Consider the following 9,826-nt stretch of genomic DNA (forward strand, 5'->3'; position numbering starts at 1 on the left):
AATAAGGCTTTTCTAGGCATGAGTGACTATAAATGATCTTTTCTTGACAATGGATGGTTTTCGCTCCATGTTTCCCGAGGCAAACAATCAATTACAATCTGTTTTAATCAAAAAATGTAAAAATAATTCAAAATAAATTCAATAATGGGATTATAAAGGCATTTAAACCGAGTAATAAGGCTTTTCTAGGCATGAGTGACTATAAATGATCTTTTCTTGACAATGGATGGTTTTCGCTCCATGTTTCCCGAGGCAAACAATCAATTACAATCTGTTTTAATCAAAAAATGTAAAAACAATTCAAAATAAATTCAATAATGGGATTATAAAGGCATTTAAACCGAGTAATAAGGCTTTTCTAGGCATGAGTGACTATAAATGATCTTTTCTTGACAATGGATGGTTTTCGCTCCATGTTTCCCGAGGCAAACAATCAATTACAATCTGTTTTAATCATAAAATGTAAAAACAATTCAAAATAACTTCAATAATGGGATTATAAAAGCATTTAAACCGAGTAATAAGGCTTTTCTAGGCATAAGTGACTATAAATGATCTATTCTTGACAATGGATGGGTTTTACTCCATGTTTCCCGAGGTAAACAATCAATTACAATCTGTTTTAATCAAAAAATGTAAAAAAAATTCAAAATAAATTCAATAATGGTATTATAAAGGCATTTAAACCGAGTAATAAGGCTTTTCTAGGCATGAGTGACTATAAATGATCTTTTCCTGACAATGGATGGTTTTCGCTCCATGTTTCCCAAGGCAAACAATCAATTACAATCTGTTTTAATCAAAAAATGTAAAAACAATTCAAAATACATTCAATAATGGGATTATAAAGGCATTTAAACCGAGTAGTAAGGCTTTTCTAGGCATGAGTGACTATAAATGATCTTTTCTTGACAATGGATGGCTTTCGCTCCATGTTTCCCGAGGCAAACAATCAATTACAATCTGTTTTAATCAAAAATTGTAAAAACAATTCAAAATAAATTCAATAATGGGATTATAAAGGCATTTAAACCGAGTAATAAGGCTTTTCTAGGCATGAGTGACTATAAATGATCTTTTCTTGACAATGGATGGCTTTCCCTCCATATTTCCGGAGGCAAACAATCAATTCCAATATGTTTTAATCAAAAAAATGTAAAAACAATTCAAAATAAATTCAATAATGGGATTATAAATGCATTTAAACCGAGTAATAAGGCTTTTCTAGCCATGAGTGACTATAAATGATCTTTTCTTGACAATGGATGGCTTTCGCTCCATGTTTCCCGAGGCAAACAATCAATTACAATCTGTTTTAATCATAAAATGTAAAAACAATTCAAAATAACTTCAATAATGGGATTATAAAAGCATTTAAACCGAGTAATAAGGCTTTTCTAGGCATAAGTGACTATAAATGATCTATTCTTGACAATGGATGGGTTTTACTCCATGTTTCCCGAGGTAAACAATCAATTACAATCTGTTTTAATCAAAAAATGTAAAAACAATTCAAAATAAATTCAATAATGGGATTATAAAGGCATTTAAACCGAGTAATAAGGCTTTTCTAGGCATGAGTGACTATAAATGATCTTTTCTTGACAATGGATGGCTTTCGCTCAATATTTCCCGAGGCAAACAATCAATTACAATATGTTTTAATCAAAAAATGTAAAAAAAATTCAAAATAAAATCAATAATGGGAATATAAAGGCATTTAAACCGAGTAATAAGGCTTTTCTAGGAATGAGTGACTATAAATGATCTTTTCTTGACAATGGATGGCTTTCGCTCCATGTTTCCCGAGGCAAACAATCAATTACAATATGTTTTAATCAAAAAATGTAAAAACAATTCAAAATAAATTCAATAATGTGATTATAAAGGCATTTAAACCGAGTAATAAGGCTTTTCTAGGCATGAGTGACTATAAATGATCTTTTCTTGACAATGGATGGCTTTCGCTCCATGTTTCCCGAGGCAAACAATCAATTACAATCTGTTTTAATCAAAAAATGTAAAAACAATTCAAAATAAATTCAATAATGGGATTATAAAGGCATTTAAACCGAGTAATAAGGCTTTTCTAGGCATGAGTGACTATAAATGATCTTTTCTTGACAATGGATGGCTTTCGCTTAATATTTCTCGAGGCAAACAATCAATTACAATCTGTTTTTATCAAAAAATGTAAAAACAATTCAAAATAAATTCAATAATGGGATTATAAAGGCATTTAAACCGAGTAAAAAGGCTTTTCTAGGCATGAGTGACTATAAATGATCTTTTCTTGACAATGGATGGCTTTCGCTCCATGTTTCCCGAGGCAAACAATCAATTACAATCTGTTTTAATCATAAAATGTAAAAACAATTCAAAATAAATTCAATAATGGGATTATAAAAGCATTTAAACCGAGTAATAAGGCTTTTCTAGGCATGAGTGACTATAAATGATCTTTTCTTTACAATGGATGGTTTTCGCTCCATGTTTCCCGAGGTAAACAATCAATTACAATCTGTTTTAATCAAAAAATGTAAAAACAATTCAAAATACATTCAATAATGGGATTATAAAGGCATTTAAACCGAGTAATAAGGCTTTTCTAGGCATGAGTGGCTATAAATGATCTTTTCTTGACAATGGATGGCTTTCGCTCCATGTTTCCCGAGGCAAACAATCAATTACAATCTGTTTTAATCAAAAAATGTAAAAACAATTCAAAATAAATTCAATAATGGGATTATAAAGGCATTTAAACCGAGTAATAAGGCTTTTCTAGGCATGAGTGACTATAAATGATCTTTTCTTGACAATGGATGGTTTTCGCTCCATGTTTCCCGAGGCAAACAATCAATTACAATATGTTTTAATCAAAAAATGTAAAAACAATTCAAAATAAATTCAATAATGGGATTATAAAGGCATTTAAACCGAGTAATAAGGCTTTTCTAGGCATGAGTGACTATAAATGATCTTTTCTTGACAATGGATGGTTTTCGCTCCATGTTTCCCGAGGCAAACAATCAATTACAATCTGTTTTAATCAAAAAATGTAAAAACAATTCAAAATACATTCAATAATGGGATTATAAAGGCATTTAAACCGAGTAATAAGGCTTTTCTAGGCATGAGTGACTATAAATGATCTTTTCTTGACAATGGATGGTTTTCGCTCCATGTTTCCCGAGGCAAACAATCAATTACAATCTGTTTTAATCATAAAATGTAAAAACAATTCAAAATAACTTCAATAATGGGATTATAAAAGCATTTAAACCGAGTAATAAGGCTTTTCTAGGCATAAGTGACTATAAATGATCTATTCTTGACAATGGATGGGTTTTACTCCATGTTTCCCGAGGTAAACAATCAATTACAATCTGTTTTAATCAAAAAATGTAAAAGAAATTCAAAATAAATTCAATATTGGGATTATAAAGGCATTTAAACCGAGTAATAAGGCTTTTCTAGGCATGAGTGACTATAAATGATCTTTTCTTGACAATGGATGGTTTTCGCTCCATGTTTCCCGAGGCAAACAATTAATTACAATCTGTTTTAATCAAAAAATGTAAAAATAATTCAAAATAAATTCAATAATGGGATTATAAAGGCATTTAAACCGAGTAATAAGGCTTTTCTAGGCATGAGTGACTATAAATGATCTTTTCTTGACAATGGATGGTTTTCGCTCCATGTTTCCCGAGGCAAACAATCAATTACAATCTGTTTTAATCAAAAAATGTAAAAACAATTCAAAATAAATTCAATAATGGGATTATAAAGGCATTTAAACCGAGTAATAAGGCTTTTCTAGGCATGAGTGACTATAAATGATCTTTTCTTGACAATGGATGGTTTTCGCTCCATGTTTCCCGAGGCAAACAATCAATTACAATCTGTTTTAATCATAAAATGTAAAAACAATTCAAAATAACTTCAATAATGGGATTATAAAAGCATTTAAACCGAGTAATAAGGCTTTTCTAGGCATAAGTGACTATAAATGATCTATTCTTGACAATGGATGGGTTTTACTCCATGTTTCCCGAGGTAAACAATCAATTACAATCTGTTTTAATCAAAAAATGTAAAAAAAATTCAAAATAAATTCAATAATGGTATTATAAAGGCATTTAAACCGAGTAATAAGGCTTTTCTAGGCATGAGTGACTATAAATGATCTTTTCCTGACAATGGATGGTTTTCGCTCCATGTTTCCCAAGGCAAACAATCAATTACAATCTGTTTTAATCAAAAAATGTAAAAACAATTCAAAATACATTCAATAATGGGATTATAAAGGCATTTAAACCGAGTAGTAAGGCTTTTCTAGGCATGAGTGACTATAAATGATCTTTTCTTGACAATGGATGGCTTTCGCTCCATGTTTCCCGAGGCAAACAATCAATTACAATCTGTTTTAATCAAAAATTGTAAAAACAATTCAAAATAAATTCAATAATGGGATTATAAAGGCATTTAAACCGAGTAATAAGGCTTTTCTAGGCATGAGTGACTATAAATGATCTTTTCTTGACAATGGATGGCTTTCGCTCCATGTTTCCCGAGGCAAACAATCAATTACAATCTGTTTTAATCAAAAATTGTAAAAACAATTCAAAATAAATTCAATAATGGGATTATAAAGGCATTTAAACTGAGTAATAAGGCTTTTCTAGGCATGAGTGACTATAAATGATCTTTTCTTGACAATGGATGGCTTTCGCTCCATGTTTCCCGAGGCAACAATCAATTACAATCTGTTTAAATCAAAAAATGTAAAAACAATTCAAAATAAATTCAATAATGGGATTATAAAAGCATTTAAACCGAGTAATAAGGCTTTTCTCAGCATGAGTGACTACAAATGATCTTTTCTTGACAATGGAGGGCTTTCGCTCCAAGTTTCCCGAGGCAAACAATCAATTAGAATCTGTTTTAATGAAAAAATGTAAAAAGAATTCAAAATAAATTCAATAATGGGATTATAAAGGCATTTAAACCGAGTAATAAGGCTTTTCTAGGCATGAGTGACTATAAATGATCTTTTCCTGACAATGGATGGTTTTCGCTCCATGTTTCCCGAGGCAAACAATCAATTACAATCTGTTTTAATCAAAAAATGTAAAAACAATTCAAAATACATTCAATAATGGGATTATAAAGGCATTTAAACCGAGTAGTAAGGCTTTTCCAGGCATGAGTGGCTATAAATGATCTTTTCTTGACAATGGATGGCTTTCGCTCCATATGTCCCGAGGCAAACAATCAATTACAATCTGTTTTAATCAAAAAATGTAAAAACAATTCAAAACAAATTCAATAATGGGATTATAAAAGCATTTAAACCGAGTAATAAGGCTTTTCTAGGCATGAGTGACTATAAATGATCTTTTGTTGACAATGGATGGCATTCGCTCCAAGTTTCCCGAGGCAAACAATCAATTACAATCTGTTTTAATCAAAAAATGTAAAAACAATTCAAAACAAATTCAATAATGGGATTATAAAAGCATTTAAACCGAGTAATAAGGCTTTTCTAGGCATGAGTGACTATAAATGATCTTTTGTTGACAATGGATGGCATTCGCTCCAAGTTTCCCGAGGCAAACAATCAATTACAATCTGTTTTAATCAAAAAATGTTAAAACAATTCAAAATAAATTCAATAATGGGATTATAAAAGCATTTAAACCGAGTAATAAGGCTTTTCTCAGCATGAGTGACTACAAATGATCTTTTCTTGACAATGGAGGGCTTTCGCTCCAAGTTTCCCGAGGCAAACAATCAATTAGAATCTGTTTTAATGAAAAAATGTAAAAAGAATTCAAAATAAATTCAATAATGGGATTATAAAGGCATTTAAACCGAGTAATAAGGCTTTGCTAGGCATCAGTGACTATAAATGAACTTTTCTTGACAATGGGTGGCTTTCGCTCCAAGTTTCCCGAGGCAAACAATCAATTACAATATGTTTTAATCGAAAAATGTAAAAAAAATTCAAAATAAATTCCATAATGGGATTATAAAGGCATTTAAACCGAGTAATAAGGCTTTTCTCAGCATGAGTGACTACAAATGATCTTTTCTTGACAATGGAGGGCTTTCGCTCCAAGTTTCCTGAGGCAAACAATCAATTACAATCTGTTTTAATCAAAAAATGTAAAAACAATTCAAAATAAATTCAATAATGGGATTATAAAAGCATTTAAACCGAGTAATAAGGCTTTTCTAGGCATGAGTGACTATAAATGATCTTTTCTTGACAATGGATGGCTTTCGCTCCAAGTTTCCCGAGGCAAACAATCAATTACAATCTGTTTTAATCAAAAAATGTAAAAACAATTCAAAATAAATTCAATAATGGGATTATAAAAGCATTTAAACCGAGTAATAAGGCTTTGCTAGGCATAAGTGACTATAAATGAACTTTTCTTGACTATGGATGGCTTTCGCTCCATGTTTCCCGAGGTAAACAATCAATTACAATCTGTTTTAATCAAAAAATGTAAAAAAAATTCAAAATAAATTCAATAATGGGATTATAAAGGCATTTAAACCGAGTAATAAGGCTTTTCTAAACATGAGTGACTATAAATGATCTTTTCTTGACAATGGATGGTTTTCGCTCCATGTTTCCCGAGGCAAACAATCAATTACAATCTGTTTTAATCAAAAAATGTAAAAACAATTCAAAATAAATTCAATAATGGGATTATAAAGGCATTTAAACCGAGTAATAAGGCTTTTCCAGGCATAAGAGGCTATAAATGATCTTTTCTTGACAATGGATGGCTTTCGCTCCATATTTCCCGAGGCAAATAATCAATTACAATCTGTTTTTATCAAAAAATGTAAAAACAATTCAAAATAAAATCAATAATGGGATTATAAAGGCATTTAAACCGAGTAATAAGGCTTTTCTAGGCATGAGTGACTATAAATGATCTTTTCTTGACAATGGATGGCTTTCGCTTAATATTTCCCGAGGCAAACAATCAATTACAATCTGTTTTTATCAAAAAATGTAAAAACAATTCAAAATAAATTCAATAATGGGATTATAAAGGCATTTAAACCGAGTAATAAGGCTTTTCTAGGCATGAGTGACTATAAATGATCTTTTCTTGACAATGGATGGCTTTCGCTCCATGTTTCCCGAGGCAAACAATCAATTACAATCTGTTTTAATCATAAAATGTAAAAACAATTCAAAATAAATTCAATAATGGGATTATGAAAGCATTTAAACCGAGTAATAAGGCTTTTCTAGGCATGAGTGACTATAAATGATCTTTTCTTTACAATGGATGGTTTTCGCTCCATGTTTCCCGAGGTAAACAATCCATTACAATCTGTTTTAATCAAAAAATGTAAAAAAATTTCAAAATAAATTCAATAATGGGATTATAAAGGCATTTAAACCGAGTAATAAGGCTTTTCTAGGCATGAGTGACTATAAATGATCTTTTCTTGACAATGGATGGTTTTCGCTCCATGTTTCCCGAGGCAAACAATCAATTACAAACTGTTTTAATCAAAAATGTAAAAACAATTCAAAATAAATTCAATAATGGGATTATAAAGGCATTTAAACTAAGTAATAAGGCTTTTCTAGGCATGAGTGACTATAAATGATCTTTTCTTGACAATGGATGGCTTTCGCTCCATGTTTCCCGAGGCAAACAATCAATTACAATCTGTTTTAGTCATAAAATGTAAAAACAATTCAAAATAAATTCAATAATGGGATTATTAAAGCATTTAAACCGAGTAATAAGGCTTTTCTAGGCATAACTGACTATAAATGATCTATTCTTGACAATGGATGGGTTTTGCTCCATGTTTCCCGAGGCAAACAATCAATTACAATCTGTTTTAATCAAAAAATGTAAAAAAAATTCAAAATAAATTCAATAATGGGATTATAAAGGCATTTAAACCGAGTAATAAGGCTTTTCTAGGCATGAGTGACTATAAATGATCTTTCCTTGACAATGGATGGCTTTCGCTCCATGTTTCCCGAGGCAAACAATCAATTACAATCTGTTTTAATCAAAAAATGTAAAAACAATTCAAAATAAAATCAATAATGGGATTATAAAGGCATTTAAACCGAGTAATAAGGCTTTTCTAGGCATGAGTGACTATAAATGATCTTTTCTTGACAATGGATGGCTTTCGCTCAATATTTCCCGAGGCAAACAATCAATTACAATATGTTTTAATCAAAAAATGTAAAAAAAATTCAAAATAAAATCAATAATGGGAATATAAAGGCATTTAAACCGAGTAATAAGGCTTTTCTAGGAATGAGTGACTATAAATGATCTTTTCTTGACAATGGATGGCTTTCGCTCCATGTTTCCCGAGGCAAACAATCAATTACAATATGTTTTAATCAAAAAATGTAAAAACAATTCAAAATAAATTCAATAATGGGATTATAAAGGCATTTAAACCGAGTAATAAGGCTTTTCTAGGCATGAGTGACTATAAATGATCTTTTCTTGACAATGGATGGCTTTCGCTCCATGTTTCCCGAGGCAAACAATCAATTACAATCTGTTTTAATCAAAAAATGTAAAAACAATTCAAAATAAATTCAATAATGGGATTATAAAGGCATTTAAACCGAGTAATAAGGCTTTTCTAGGCATGAGTGACTATAAATGATCTTTTCTTGACAATGGATGGCTTTCGCTTAATATTTCTCGAGGCAAACAATCAATTACAATCTGTTTTTATCAAAAAATGTAAAAACAATTCAAAATAAATTCAATAATGGGATTATAAAGGCATTTAAACCGAGTAATAAGGCTTTTCTAGGCATGAGTGACTATAAATGATCTTTTCTTGACAATGGATGGCTTTCGCTCCATGTTTCCCGAGGCAAACAATCAATTACAATCTGTTTTAATCATAAAATGTAAAAACAATTCAAAATAAATTCAATAATGGGATTATAAAAGCATTTAAACCGAGTAATAAGGCTTTTCTAGGCATGAGTGACTATAAATGATCTTTTCTTTACAATGGATGGTTTTCGCTCCATGTTTCCCGAGGTAAACAATCAATTACAATCTGTTTTAATCAAAAAATGTAAAAACAATTCAAAATACATTCAATAATGGGATTATAAAGGCATTTAAACCGAGTAATAAGGCTTTTCTAGGCATGAGTGGCTATAAATGATCTTTTCTTGACAATGGATGGCTTTCGCTCCATGTTTCCCGAGGCAAACAATCAATTACAATCTGTTTTAACCAAAAAATGTAAAAACAATTCAAAATATATTCAATAATGGGATTATAAAGGCATTTAAACCGAGTAATAAGGCTTTTCTAGGCATGAGTGACTATAAATGATCTTTTCTTGACAATGGATGGTTTTCGCTCCATGTTTCCCGAGGCAAACAATCAATTACAATCTGTTTTAATCAAAAAATGTAAAAACAATTCAAAATAAATTCAATAATGGGATTATAAAGGCATTTAAACCGAGTAATAAGGCTTTTCTAGGCATGAGTGACTATAAATGATCTTTTCTTGACAATGGATGGTTTTCGCTCCATGTTTCCCGAGGCAAACAATCAATTACAATCTGTTTTAATCAAAAAATGTAAAAACAATTCAAAATACATTCAATAATGGGATTATAAAGGCATTTAAACCGAGTAGTAAGGCTTTTCTAGGCATGAGTGACTATAAATTATCTTTTCTTGACAATGGATGGCTTTCGCTCCATGTTTCTCGAGGCAAACAATCAATTACAATCTGTTTTAATCAAAAATTGTAAAAACAATTCAAAATAAATT

This window comes from Theobroma cacao, chromosome 7 (genome assembly GCF_053813885.1).
Source record: "Theobroma cacao isolate CCN51 chromosome 7, ASM5381388v1, whole genome shotgun sequence".
NCBI classification, from domain to species: Eukaryota; Viridiplantae; Streptophyta; class Magnoliopsida; order Malvales; family Malvaceae; genus Theobroma; species Theobroma cacao.